General features: G+C 28.2%; 2 long non-coding RNA genes across 2 annotated transcripts in view; one reads left to right on the forward strand and one right to left on the reverse strand.

The window, feature by feature from the left end:
- Window positions 1-1,224: 1,224 nt before the first annotated feature.
- LOC126470431 (uncharacterized) overlaps window positions 1,225-14,847 on the forward strand; it is a 76,388-nt gene continuing 62,765 nt past the window's right edge. Inside the window, exon 1 of the long non-coding RNA XR_007586191.1 lies at window positions 1,225-1,308. This is a non-coding gene — a long non-coding RNA (uncharacterized LOC126470431). The remainder of the gene's footprint in view (window positions 1,309-14,847) is intronic.
- LOC126470434 (uncharacterized) overlaps window positions 10,600-14,847 on the reverse strand; it is a 255,042-nt gene continuing 250,794 nt past the window's right edge. The window contains exon 2 of the long non-coding RNA XR_007586194.1: window positions 10,600-10,770. This is a non-coding gene — a long non-coding RNA (uncharacterized LOC126470434). The remainder of the gene's footprint in view (window positions 10,771-14,847) is intronic.

The following is a 14,847-nucleotide window of genomic DNA, read 5'->3' on the forward strand; positions in this document are numbered from 1 at the left end:
AACGCATGAGATAAACTAATTAAGGAATAATAAGTTAATTAGCTTAGGAAAAGCATATGTTTTGAAAACATAAAACTAGAAGTTTAACTCTACTATTAACTTTTCTTAAAAAATTTCACTAAACAAATGAAATAAATAAAATCTTTAAACCAACAAAGAAAATAAAAAAATTTAAAGATAATGGCAAAAAAACTTTTTCAACCTAAGTACATTAACTTATCATAACGAAAACGTGTTAATGTCCCACGAACTCAAATAAAACCAAAAGACATAACAGCAAGCTTAATAAAAAATATAAAAGAATAAAAGTCACCACCTAAAAAAATTAAAGCTAATAATATTCTTATCAATACAATTCTAGTATACTCAGCTAAAAGAATTAAAGTAAAACCACCTGCACCATATTCAATATTAAAACCGGAAACTAACTCAGATTCACCTTCGGCAAAGTCAAAAGGAGTACGGTTAGTCTCAGCTAAACAAGAAGCAAAACAAGCTAAAGCTAAAGGAAAAGAAATAATAAAAAATCAACAATAAAGCTGATAATATATAAAATCAAACATGTTAAAACTACGAATTAAAATAATTAAAGATAATAAAATTGAAGCCAAACTAACTTTGTATGAAATTGTTTGAGCAACAGAACGAAGAGAACCTAGTAAAGAATAATTTGAATTAGAAGACCAACCAGCAATTATAACAGTATAAACACCTAATCTAGTACAACATAAAAAAACAAAAATCCAGAAGAAAAAGAACACATATAAGTTAAGTAAGGGAAAATCACTCAAACAGCCAAGGAAATTATTAAATTAAAAACAGGAGAAAAGTAATAAAGTAAATAATTAGATATAATAGGAATTGGCTGCTCCTTACAAATTAACTTGATAGCATCACTAAAGGGTTGAGGAATTCCAACAAAACCTACCTTATTTGGACCCTTTCGAATTTGAATGTAACCTAAAACCTTACGCTCTAATAAAGTTAAAAAAGCAACACTAATTAAAACACAAATAACTAATAAAAGAAAATTCAAAATAAACATAAATAAATCATAAAGTATCAATACTATTTGTAGAAAAAATCTACATAAATGAACTCTAAATTCAACACATTAATCTGTCAAAATAGTAATTTAATTAGTATTAATCAATAAAAAAATATTTCAACCGTATGTATTAATAATCTTAGAATAGAAACCGACCTGGCTCACGCCGGTCTGAACTCAGATCATGTAAGAATTTAAAGGTCGAAAAGACCTAATTACTGGGCTACTGCACCCAAAATTTTTCTTAATCCAACATCGAGGTCGCAATCTGCTTTGTCGATATGAGCTCTCAAAAACAATTACGCTGTTATCCCTAAGTAACTTAATCTTATGATCATAAATTATGGATCAAAACAACAAACATAAATAAATGATATAATAATGAAGAGTTTATTTATTCTTCATGTCACCCCAACAAAACATCATCATTAAATATAGAAAGACAAACAAAAAACTATATAAAAATAAAATGTTAAGCTCTATAGGGTCTTCTCGTCCTAAAGAAAAATTTAAGCCTTTTGACTCAAAAGTTAAAACCAAAAATTTATTAAGAGACAGTTGATTTCTTGTCAAGCCATTCATTCCAGCCACTAATTAAGAGACTAATGATTATGCTACCTTTGCACAGTCAAAATACCGCGGCTCTTTAAAAATCTGCTCAGTGAGCAGGCCAGACCTCAAAGTATTTTCAAGAGGACATGTTTTTGATAGAAAGGCGGAATTCAATTTTGCCTAGTTACTTATAATAAATTCACAAGGTAAAAATTATATACAAATAAATATACTAATTGTATCATTATTACGAAAATTTTAAAATTAAATTTATAATCTTAATAAAAACCTAAAATAATTATAAAATCAAAAATAAAAATAATGAACTAAAACGTAAACTTAGAGATAGCTGGTTTAAAGCTTACTATTATATTTTATAAAACAAATTATAGGTTATTAACTACAAAGCTTATCCATTAAAGAATAAATAAGTTAATATTTAGACCTAAAAAATTAAATAAAAACAATTAACTTCCACAAAATTAAATTTTTTCTTAAGAAACTAGTTATCTTAGGAAACGATTAACATCTCATTTCTATAAATAATTTAATAATAATTATGATACATTAACTATAAATTATTTATAAATCAACCCAAATTGAGACAAGTAAAGTAAATACTAAAATATTGATAAACCCTGATACAAAAGGTACAATAAATAAAATCTACTTTTCAAAATTTAAAATAATATTTCAAAAAACAATTACATTACCAATAAATTATAATCTAAAAAATCAATTCTACAAAATATACTAAGACAAAATTCGACAAAATTATTTTTATTAAATAATTAAATTAACAAAAAATAAATATAATAAAATAAATAATCAAGATATCCTGATTTGCACAGAAAAATTTTCAGTGTAAATGAAACACTTTACTAATAAGTTATATCTTGAAACTCTTCCTAGATACACTTTCCAGTACATCTACTATGTTACGACTTATCTCATCTAAATTGAAGCTAAATTAAATAATAAAATAGAATAATCAATAATGAGAGCGACGGGCGATGTGTAATCGCCACAGAGCCAATATCAGTTAAATTAAATAAATTAGATTACTATCAAATCCACCTTCATTAATAGTATTTCACCATCAAATCCGTTATCAACAAAATTCTATTGTAACCCACCTCGTCTTACCTATAAGCTGCACCTTGACCTCAAATATTTTATAATTATAAATCATGAGAATTATAACTCTAAAAAGATTCTCTGATAATGGAGATATACAAACAAATAAATTAAGTAGAGTAAATCGTGTATTATCAATCACGGGGTAGGTTCCTCTGAATGGAATGAGATACCGCGAAATTCTTTGGGTTTAGTGACCTTAACTAATAGTACCTTGGTAAATATAATTAACATTTAAAATAATAGGGTATCTAATCCTAGTTTATTATTCAAATTTCATAGATTCATAAAATGAGCTATAAATAAATTTTAACATTTCACCTTACAAATTTATATTTTAACCCTAAAAATATAAACAACTGTTTTAACCAATAATATTCACTTGTATCAATCGTATAACCGCGGCTGCTGGCACGAATTATGCCGATACTAAATCAATTGCTAAATCCAAAATCACTTGATAGTTAAATCAAATTACTGCAAAATAGAACATTTAGTTTAACAAAACTTACATATAATACAACGAAAAAGTGAATAAATAAGCAAGAATAAAACTTTTGGAAACAAAATAAGAAATTTAAAAAAAAAAAATAAGAAAAAATAAAAGATTCAAATACTTAAAGAAAAAAAACACAAAAAATGACAAAAAACAGAAACGCACCCTCGAATGACCACAACAAATTCTCTATTATATATAAAAAAAGATTAATATGGAACATGTATACCAATAAATGTATTATATTCTTTCTTATTTAATCATTCTTTTCACTAATAATAAAGAAAGATTAAATAATAAAATAAATATATTTTATATAATTATGTAATTTAATGTAATATGGTATTAATATAATATTAACTTTATATTAAGTTAACTTAAATATTAATTAGTTAAATAATCTTATTATAGAAAATATATTAAATTATATTATTATAATTAATATAATTATTTATTTAATATTAAATTTTATATTTAATAATATTGATTATATTTATTATATCCAATTATAATAATATTTAATATTAATTTACATATTATTGGATAATATAAGTATAATAACCTACTTTAAGCTAATAACATAAGTAGCTATAATCCTAGGTAAATAAATGTATTAAAATACTCATTTAATAATTATGAATAACATTATAGGTATTTAAATTTAATTACATGTAATATATTAATATAAACTATTTATTATATATAATATATATTCAAATTGTCCTAACCAAGATAAATTAATTAGAAATAACCAAAATAATACATAACCAAATTTTAGAAAAAAATTTAATTTATATATTAAATATAAATGAAGTGCCTGACTAAAGGGTTACCTTGATAGGGTGAATCAAGTAGATAAAATTACCTTCATTAAAAATTAAATAAGACAGAATTAAACTACCTCCTTTAGTATCTAAAACTAATGTGCATCATACACATTAATGTAAAAAGGTAAGCTAAACAAGCTAATGGGTTCATACCCCATTTATAGAGGTATCAATCCTCTCCTTTTTAATGACCAACAACTCTACAAAAATTCTCTTCCTATCAACATTAATGATAGGAACGATCCTGTCCATTTCATCAGTAAATAAAATTAGGATTGTTTTTCTTGATTTATATCAAGCTTTTTGATTGGAAGTCAAATGTACTATTTATACTAGAAAAACAATTATCTACCTCATCAATAAATAGAAATGTATAAGAATAATCGTACTACGTCTGCAAACTGTCAGTATCATGCTGCTGCTTCAAACCCAAAGTGGTGTCTTGGTGAGAATTGGTTTATTGAATGTCGAAGTAGACATGTTGATAAGAAAATTGTTCCGATAATTACATGTAGACCATGGAATCCTGTTGCAACAAAGAATGTTGATCCATAAACTGCGTCTGTAATGGTGAAGGGTGCTTCTCAATATTCGTATGCTTGAAGTATAGTGTAGTATAGTCCTAGTAGTACTGTGAAGAATAATCCTTGTTATGCTTGAGTATGATTAGATTCTAATAAACTATGAGGTGCTCATGTTACTGTTACTCCTGATAATAAAAGAATAGCTGTATTAAGTAATGGAATTTGTATAGGATTAAAAGGTTGAATTCCTATTGGGGGTCATAATATCCCTAGTTGAATAGTGGGTGCCAGTCTTCTAAAAAATGCTCATAAAAATGAAACAAAGAATAGTACTTCTGATGCAATAAATAAAATTATTCCTCATCGTAATCGAATTGATACAAATCCCGTATGTAGTAATTGGTATGTTCCTTCTCGTACTACATCTCGTCATCATTGGATTATAGTTATTAGGGTAATTCCAAATCCGATTATAAATAAGTTAATGTTAAATAGGTGAAATCATTTTGCTAATCCTGATATTAGAAGTATTGCTCCAATTGCTCCTGTTAATTGTCAAGGTCTGTAATCTACTAAGTGGATTGGGTGGTTTGAGTGAGTTGTTAACATAAGTTTAGTTTACTTCTCTAGAATATAAAGTTCTCAAAATTGAGAAAACATAGGCTTGAATTATTGCTACTGCTGATTCTAGAATTAACAGAAGTATTTGTCCAATAATTAATAGTGAAATTAAGTTTATAGCTATAGATGGTCCTGTATTTTCTAGTAATGTTAATAGTAGGAGTCCTGCAATTATATTTGCTGCTAGTGGTACTGCTAGCGTACCTGGTCGAGTGACATTTCTAATTGTTTCAATAAATACTATAAATGATATTAATGCAGGTGGTGTTCCTTGGGGGACAAGGTGTGTAAATATGTGATTGGTATGATTAATTCATCCAAATAACATAAATCTTAATCATATAGGTAGAGCGATTGCAAATGTAAATGCTAAATGTCTTGTTCTAGTAAAGATGTAGGGGAATAATCCTATGAAATTATTAAATGTATTATTTATAGTTAATCCTGTAAATAATGGGTATCATTGAATAACACCACCTATGATTGCGAATACTGCTCCTATGGATAACACATAATGGAAGTGAGCTACTACATAATATGTATCATGTAATACGATATCAAGTGATGAATTTGCTAATACTAATCCTGTTAATCCACCAATTGTGAATAGAAAAATAAATCCTAAAGCTCATAATAGCGGTGGATTGAATTTGAATTTAGTTCCATATAGTGTAGCTAATCATCTGAATACCTTAATTCCTGTAGGTACAGCAATAATTATTGTTGCTGATGTAAAGAATGCTCGTGTGTCAACATCTATTCCTACTGTGAATATGTGATGTGCTCATACAGTAAATCCTATTAGTCCAATTGATAATATAGCATAAATTATACCTAATGTTCCAAATGATTCAATTTTTCCTCTTTCTTGACATACAATGTGAGAAATAGTTCCAAATCCTGGCAGAATTAAAATGTAAACTTCTGAGTGTCCAAAGAATCAGAATAGGTGTTGATATAGAATTGGGTCACCACCTCCTGCAGGGTCAAAGAATGATGTATTTAAATTTCGATCTGTTAATAGTATAGTAATAGCCCCTGCTAATACTGGAAGCGATAAAGGGAGGAGAAGGGCTGTAATAGCTACAGATCAGACAAATAAAGGTGTTTGATCTAGAGTTATACTTCCTGATCGTATATTAATTGCTGTTGTAATGAAGTTTACTGCACCAAGAATAGATGATACACCTGCTAAGTGAAGTGAAAAAATAGCTAGGTCTACAGATGCCCCCCTCATGTGCAATAGCTCCTGCAAGAGGAGGGTAAACTTTTCATCCTGTACCAGCACCGTTATCTACTATAGATGATGTAAGAAGAAGGGTTAGTGAAGGCGGTAGTAATCAAAAACTTATATTATTTATTCGTGGGAACACTATATCTGGTGCACCAATTATTAATGGTACGAGTCAATTACCAAATCCACAAATTATAATAGGTATTACCATTAAAAAAATTATTACAAATGCGTGGGCTGTAATAATGACATTATAAATTTGGTCATCTCCAATTAGAGATTCTGGTTGACCAAGTTCAGCACGAATAAGTACTCCTATTGATGTTCCTACTATTCCTACTCATGCTCCAAATAAGAAGTATAAAGTACCAATATCCTTATGGTTTTTTGAGAATAATCATTGTTGCAGTAAGATGGCTGAATTTAAGGTGGTAGACTGTAAATCTCCTTATGAGATGTTTCTCTCTTACCATGCTTAGGCCTTATATTCAATTATGATTCTAGACTGCAATTCTAGAGGTGTAAAATTTTACTAATGCCTAAAAGATTATTCTTTTAATTATAACTTTGAAGGTTATTAGTTTGGTTACCCTAAGTCCTTAGTATAAAGAGATTAAGGTTGATGTTGAGATTGAACCTATTGTTGAAATTATTACTGTTATAGGAAGAATAATTCTTGATTTTTGAGACTTTATTTTTATAGATCATGAATTTTCTGTGTATGACATAATTAGGGCTAAGAATCTAATACGTATATAATAATACAGTGTAATTGTAGTTAATACAACCATAATTGTCATAATAATTGTTATGTTATTTTCTAGCAATGATTGCATTACAATTCGTTGTGGTAGAAATCCAAGGAATGGTGGTAAACCACCTAGGGATAAAAGAGATAAAAATATTATGAATTTAATCTCAGTTTTTATATTTCTGGCTGAATAAATTTGGTTTATAAAAAATAGATTTATTTGCTTAAATAATAAGACCATAACTAATCTTAATAGTGAGTAAATAATAAAGTATAGTTCTCAAATGTTTTCTCTAACTGTTAGGGATCTGATTATTCACCCTAAATGTCCAACTGAGGAATATGCTAAATGTTGTCGTAGAGATGTTTGATTTAAACCACCTTTTGCCCCAATAATAATTCTTAGAATGATAATTGTTCAAATGAAAGTTCTTAGTTGAATACAATAAGATAATACCATTATTGGGCAATTTTTTGCCATGTTATTAGTGTTAAACAGTTATTTCATCTTGAAGCTCCTATTACTTCAGGAAATCAGAAATGAAAGGGTGCAGCCCGATCTTTAATAATAATCTAGATCTAATTATTATTGATGGAATAAATTCTGTTTCTCTCTGTTTGTTTGATGAAATGGACAATAACGTTCCAATCATTAATGTTGATAGGAAGAGATGTTTTGTAGAGTTGTTGGTCATTAAAAAGGAGAGGATTGATACCTCTATAAATGGGGTATGAACCCTTTAGCTTGTTTAGATTACCTTTTTACATTAAGGTGTATGATGCACATTAGTTTTTGATACTAAAGGAGGTAGTTTAATTCTGTTTTATGTAATTTTTAATGAAGGTAATTTTGTTTACTTGATTTACCCTATCAAGGTAACCCTTTAGTCAGGCACTTCATTTATATTTAATATATAAATTAAAATTTTTTTTTAAAAATTTGTTTATGTATTATTTTGGTTACTTCTAATTAATTTATCTCGGTTAGGATAATTTGAATATTTATTATATATAATAAATAATTTATTTAATATATTACATTTTATTAAATTTAAATACCTGTAATGTTATTTTATAATGATTAAATGATTATTTTAATACATTTATTACCTAGGATTATAGCTACTTGTGTTTTTAGCTTTAAATAGGTTATTATATTATAAATTATTTAATACTATGTAAATTAATGTTAAATATTATTATAATTTGATATAATACATATAATCAATAATATTAAATATAAAATTTTATATTAATATAAATAATTATATTAATTATAATAATTTAATTTAGTATATTTTCTATAATTAGGTTATTTAACTAATTAATATTTAAGTTAACTTAATATAAAGTTAATTTTTTATTACTACCATATTACATTAATTTACCTAATTATATAAAATATATTTATTATGTTACTTAATCTTTCTTTATTATTAGTGAAAAGAAAGATTTAATAAGAAAGACTATTATACATTTATTGGTATACATGTTCCATATTAATCTTTATTTATATATAATAGAGAAGTTGTTGTGGTCATTCGAGGGCGCGTTTCTCTTATTTTGTCATTTTTTTTTCTTTTTTTTCTTTAAATATTTGAATCTTTTATTTTTTCTTACTTTTATAAATTTCTAAATTTGTTATTTTGTTTCCAAAACTTTTATTCTTGCTTATTTATTCACTTTTTCTTTGTATTATATGTAAGTTTTGTTAAACTAAATGTTCTATTTTGCAGTAATTTGATTTAATTATCAAGTGATTTTGGATTTAGCAAATGATTTAGTATCGGCATAATTAGTGCCAGCAGCCGCGGTTATATGATTGATACACATGAATATTATTGGTTAAAACAGTTGTTTATATTTTTAGGGTTAAAATATAAATTTGTAAGGAGAAATGTTAAAATTTATTTATAGCTCTTTTTATGAATCTGTGAAATTTGAATAATAAACTAGGATTAGATACCCTATTATTTTAAATGTTAATTATATTTACCAGGGTCTATTATTTAAGGTCTTTAAACCCAATGAATTTGGCGGTATCTCATTCCATTCAGAGGAACCTACCACGTGATTGATAATACACGCTTTTCTCTACTTAATTTATTTGTTTGTATATGTCCGTTATCAGAGAATCTTTTTAGAGTTATAATTCTCAAGATTTATAATTATAAAATATTTCAGGTCAAGGTGCAGCTTATAGTTAAGAGGAGGTGGGTTACAATAGATTTTTGTTTATAACGGATTTGATGGTGAAATACTATTAATGAAGGTGGATTTGATAGTAATTTAATTTATTTAATTTAACTGATATTGGCTCTGAGGTGTGTACACATCGCCTGTCGCTCTCATTATTGATTATTCTATTTTATTATTTTAATTTAGCTTCAATTTAGATGAGATAAGTCGTAACATAGTAGATGTACTGGAAAGTGTATCTAGGAAGAGTTTCAAGATATAACTTATTAGTAAAGTGTTTCATTTACATTGAAAATTTTTGTGTGCAAATCAGGATATCTTGATTATTTATTTTATTATATTTATTTTTTGTTTATTCAATTATTTCATAAAAATAATTTTGTCGAATTTTGACTTAGTATATTTTGTAGAATTGATTTTTTAGATTATAGTTTATTGGTAATGTAATTGTTTTATGAAATATTATTTTAAATTTTTAAAAGTAGATTTCATTTATTGTACCTTTTGTATCAGGGTTTATCAAAATTTTAGTATTTACTTGTCTCAATTTGGGTTGATTTATAAATTATTTATAGTTAATGTATCATAATTATTATTAAATTATTTATAGAAAAGAGATGTTAATCGTTTCCCAAGATATCTAGTTTCTTAAGAAAAAATTTAATTATTTGAAGTTAATTGTTTTTATTTAATTTTTTAGGTCTAAATATTAACTTATTTAGTCTTTAACGGATAAGCTTTGAAATTAATAACCTATGATTTCTTTTATAAAATATAATAGTAAGCTTTAAACCAGCTATCGCTAAGATTACGATTCAGTTCATTATTTTTATTTTTGATTTTATAATTATTTTAGGTTTTTTATTAAGATTGTAAATTTAATTTTAAAATTTTTGTAATAATGATAGAATTAGTATATTTATTTGTATATAATTTTTACCTTGTGAATTTATTATAATTAACTACGCAAAATTGATATCCACCTGTTTATCAAAAAGATGTCCTCTTGAAAATACTTTGAGGTCTGGCCTGCTCACTGAGCAGATTTTTAAAGAGCCACGGTATTTTGACCGTGCAAAGGTAGCATAATCATAAGTCTCTTAATTAGTGGCTGGAATGAATGGCTTGACGAGAAATCAATTGTCTCTTAATTAATTTTTGAATTTAACTTTTGAGTCATAAGGCTTAAATTTTTCTTTAGGACGAGAAGACCCTATAGAGCTTAACATTTTATTTTTTTTTTGTTTTTTGTTTGTCTTTCTATATTTAATGATGATGTTTTATTGGAGTGACATGAAGAATAAATAAACTCTTCATTATTATATCATTTATTTATGTTTGTTGTTTTGATCCATAATTTATGATCATAAGATTAAGTTACCTTAGAGATAACAGCGTAATTGTTTTTGAGAGCTCATATCGACAAAGCAGATTGCGACCTCGATGTTGGATTAAGAAAAATTTTGGGTGCAGTAGCCCAGTAATTAGGCCTGTTCGATCTTTAAATTCTTACATGATCTGAGTTCAGACCGGCGTGAGCCAGGTCGGTTTCTATTCTAAGATTATTAATTCATATTAGTACGAAAGGACCATATGGTTGAAATATTTTTTATTTTATTGATTAATACTAATTAAATTACTATTTTGACAGATTAATGTGTTGAATTTAGAATTCATTTATGTAGATTTTTTCTGCAAATAGTATTGATACCTTATGATTTATTTATGTTTATTTTGAATTTTATTTTATTAGTTATTTGTGTTTTAATTAATGTTGCTTTTTTAACTTTATTAGAGTGTAAGGTTTTAGGTTACATTCAAATTCGAAAGGGTCCAAATAAGGTAGGTTTTGTTGGAATTCCTCAACCCTTTAGTGATGCTATCAAGTTAATTTGTAACGAGCAGCCAATTCCTATTATATCTAATTATTTACTTTATTACTTTTCTCCTGTTTTTAATTTAATAATTTCCTTGGCCGTTCGAGTGATTTTCCCTTACTTAACTTATATGTGTTCTTTTTCTAATGGATTTTTGTTTTTTTTATATTGTACTAGATTAGGTGTTTATACTGTTGTAATTGCTAGTTGGTCTTCTAATTCAAATTATTCTTTACTAGGTTCTCTTCGTTCTGTTGCTCAAACAATTTCATACGAAGTTAGATTGGCTTCAATTTTATTATCTTTAATTATTTTAATTGGTAGTTTTAACATGTTTGATTTTATAAATTATCAGCTTTATTGTTGATTTATTATTATTTCTATTCCTTTAGCTTTAGCTTGTTTTGCTTCTTGTTTAGCTGAGACTAACCGTACTCCTTTTGACTTTGCCGAAGGTGAATCTGAGTTAGTTTCAGGTTTTAATATTGAATATGGTGCAGGTGGTTTTACTTTAATTTTTTTAGCTGAGTATACTAGAATTGTTTTTATAAGAATATTATTAGCTTTAATTTTTTTAGGTGGTGACTTTTATTCTTTTATATTTTTTATTATGCTTGCTGTTATGTCTTTTGGTTTTATTTGAGTTCGTGGGACATTAACACGTTTTCTTTATGATAAGTTAATGTACTTAGGTTGAAAAAGTTTTTTGCCATTATCTTTAAATTTTTTTATTTTCTTTGTTGGTTTAAAGATTTTATTTATTTCATTTATTTAGTGATATTTTTTAAGAAAAGTTAATAGAAGAGTTATACTTCTAGTTTTATGTTTTCAAAACATATGCTTTTCCTAAGCTAATTAACTTATTATTCCTTAATTAGTTTATCTCATGCGTTTGCAACATGTACATTAATTAAGAAGTATGTAAAGTAGATAATTGTTAAGATTTGTCCTGTTATAATGTAAGGTTCTTCAACAGGTCGTTTTCCAATTCATGTTAATAAGCATACACCAACTACTATAATTCAGAATAAAATCTGATTAATAGGATAGAATTGAATACCTCGGAATGGTGTTTTATTATAAAATGGTAAAATTATTAAGATTATAATTGATAAGAATAATGCAATAACACCTCCTAGTTTATTAGGGATTGATCGTAGAATTGCGTATGCAAATAAGAAATATCATTCTGGTTGAATATGGACGGGGGTTACTAATGGGTTGGCAGGTACTAAATTATCTGGATCTCCCAGGAGGTAAGGATGTAAGTAGGCTGTTTATGTTTTCTCTATGTAAGTAGGCTGTTTATGTTTTCTTGTTGGCAACGTTAAGTAGACTGTTTATGTTTTCTCTATGTAAGGAGGCTGTTTATGTTTTCTTGTTGGCAACGTTATGTAGCGCTCAATATGAAAATCACTGGCTGTGCTGTGTGCAGTCTGTGGCTGCTTTGCATTGTTGTAATACTGCCATTGTAGTGTTAGGCAGCTGGTTGTGAACAGCGCGTAGCGTTGCGCAGTTGGAGGTGAGCCGCCAGCAGTGGTGGATGTGGGGAGAGAGATGGAGTTTTGAAATTTGTCATGAACTGCTATATTTATATATGATGATATCAAGGTAAATACATTGTCTGTTCTCTATTAATATGTTTCATTTGCTAACTATCCCTATCAGTAGTTAGTGCCTTCCATAGTTTGAATCTTTTATTTAGCTGGCAGCAGTAGTGGCGCTCGCTGTATTGCAGTAGCTTGAGCAGCGAAGATTTTTGTGAGGTAGGTGATTTGTGAAAGGTATAGTTTAATGTTAGTCAGGGCCATTCTTTTGTAGGGAATTTTGAAAGTCAGATTGCGTTGCGCTAACAAAATATTGTGTGTCAGTTTAAGCACAGTCATGTATAATTGTTCAAAGGGGACGTTTCATATGTCGACCCTTAGCTTAGGATACCTCACTGGAATCTTCTGATTTTTCTTGTAGTTTGTGTAATTAGTGTAGATTTTGTTTATTGCTAGTGCGTAACTGTAGAGAGAATCTCCTTTGTAGTTGCAGTCTTTCATTGTTGTACAGTAAAGCAGTTGTGGCATGCATGTAGATTTGCACCAAGTATTTCGCAGCTGCAATTAACTAGATATTATTTTCAGTGCTATTTTAATGTGTTCTCTTATTTTTGATCTTCAAATTGTATTTTTCTGTGTTGTCGTGTGAAATACTGTGACAATAATGGCGTGTGAAAAACCTAATACTAGGCTCCAAAGTAAACTGAGAAATGACAGTGAAAATGAAAGCAGTATGTTAGTGCCACCGAGTAATGAATTAACTAATGTTCAAAGTAGTAATTTGGTAATTGCGAATAGGGAAATGGAGCGGGCGGCAAACAATGGTGTAGACAGTGAAACAGGTAGTGAGCAGGGAAGCGTTATCGATCGATTGGTCGGCAACAGCTCGCCTCAGGAATCGGGAATGACAGAACACAATATTGCAAATACTGCAGACTCAGGTTTTGGGTTCTCACCGTTTTCTCAAATGAGTCAAGACACATTTTACACTTGTCAAAATGTGAATGTTGCCGGTGCAACTTCACTGCCTAAAAGCACTAAGGAACATGTTTCAGACACCAGTGCATTGTTATTACAATTAATGCAACAAATGAGACAAAAGCTTGAAAAGTTAGACACAATGGAACAACACCAGAGACAAACACAGCAACAGTTAGACACAGTGGAACAAAATCTCAAAAAGTTAGACACAATGGAACAAAATCAGAGACAAACACAGCAACAGCTTCAAAAGTTACGCTCATTGGAACAAACTCTTGAACAAACACGTGAAGATTTAACTACTGAGTTACATAACATTGAATCGAAATGTCAAAAAGTCTGTAATGACGTAAAAAACTCAAATTTGTGAGCATTTTCAACCTATTTTTTCGCGGCATGAAAATGCATTACAGAGTCACGAAGCAGCCATAAAAGAACTGCAAATTATTGTTCATGAAAATCATGAGACCTTGCAAGCTAAATTTGACTCAGTTGCATCTACCGATTCGGTTACGCAACTTGCAAAAACTCAAGAAAACTTTAAGGACACAGTAGATACTCTGAAACTTGGTTCAGAAAAACACACTGAGGAAATAAGTACACTATCGGTGAAAGTAGCCGAACTTTTGGATCAGTTCACTAATTTATCTACGTAGGTAGATGATAATCTGATTGACGCAGGACCGGTAGTCTTTAATGACACAGAAGAGTACGAACAAATTAGGAAATTCAAACTAAATCAGAATCAAATTAATACACAACACCAAAAAGAAATCCGGGAAGTACAAGATCAGCTGACACAGGTAATACAAGAATTACGTATTTCAGAGGACACTCGCGCTCCAACACGGGAAGAGGGACTTAGAAATACGGAAAAGCCGCAAAATAATAACACAGGGCATTTCGGAAGTTATGAAAGAAATTGGCAATGTGCACCGAATTTTGAGATGGAACGGCCGACACGACCTAACAACGACCGATGTGCGACTCGCCGACATGATGATTTTGACTATAAGCTGTTCATTACTACACGTAAATTCAAAACATTTAAGA

Source organism: Schistocerca serialis, chromosome 3 (assembly GCF_023864345.2).
Source record: "Schistocerca serialis cubense isolate TAMUIC-IGC-003099 chromosome 3, iqSchSeri2.2, whole genome shotgun sequence".
In the NCBI taxonomy this organism is placed as follows: domain Eukaryota; kingdom Metazoa; phylum Arthropoda; class Insecta; order Orthoptera; family Acrididae; genus Schistocerca; species Schistocerca serialis.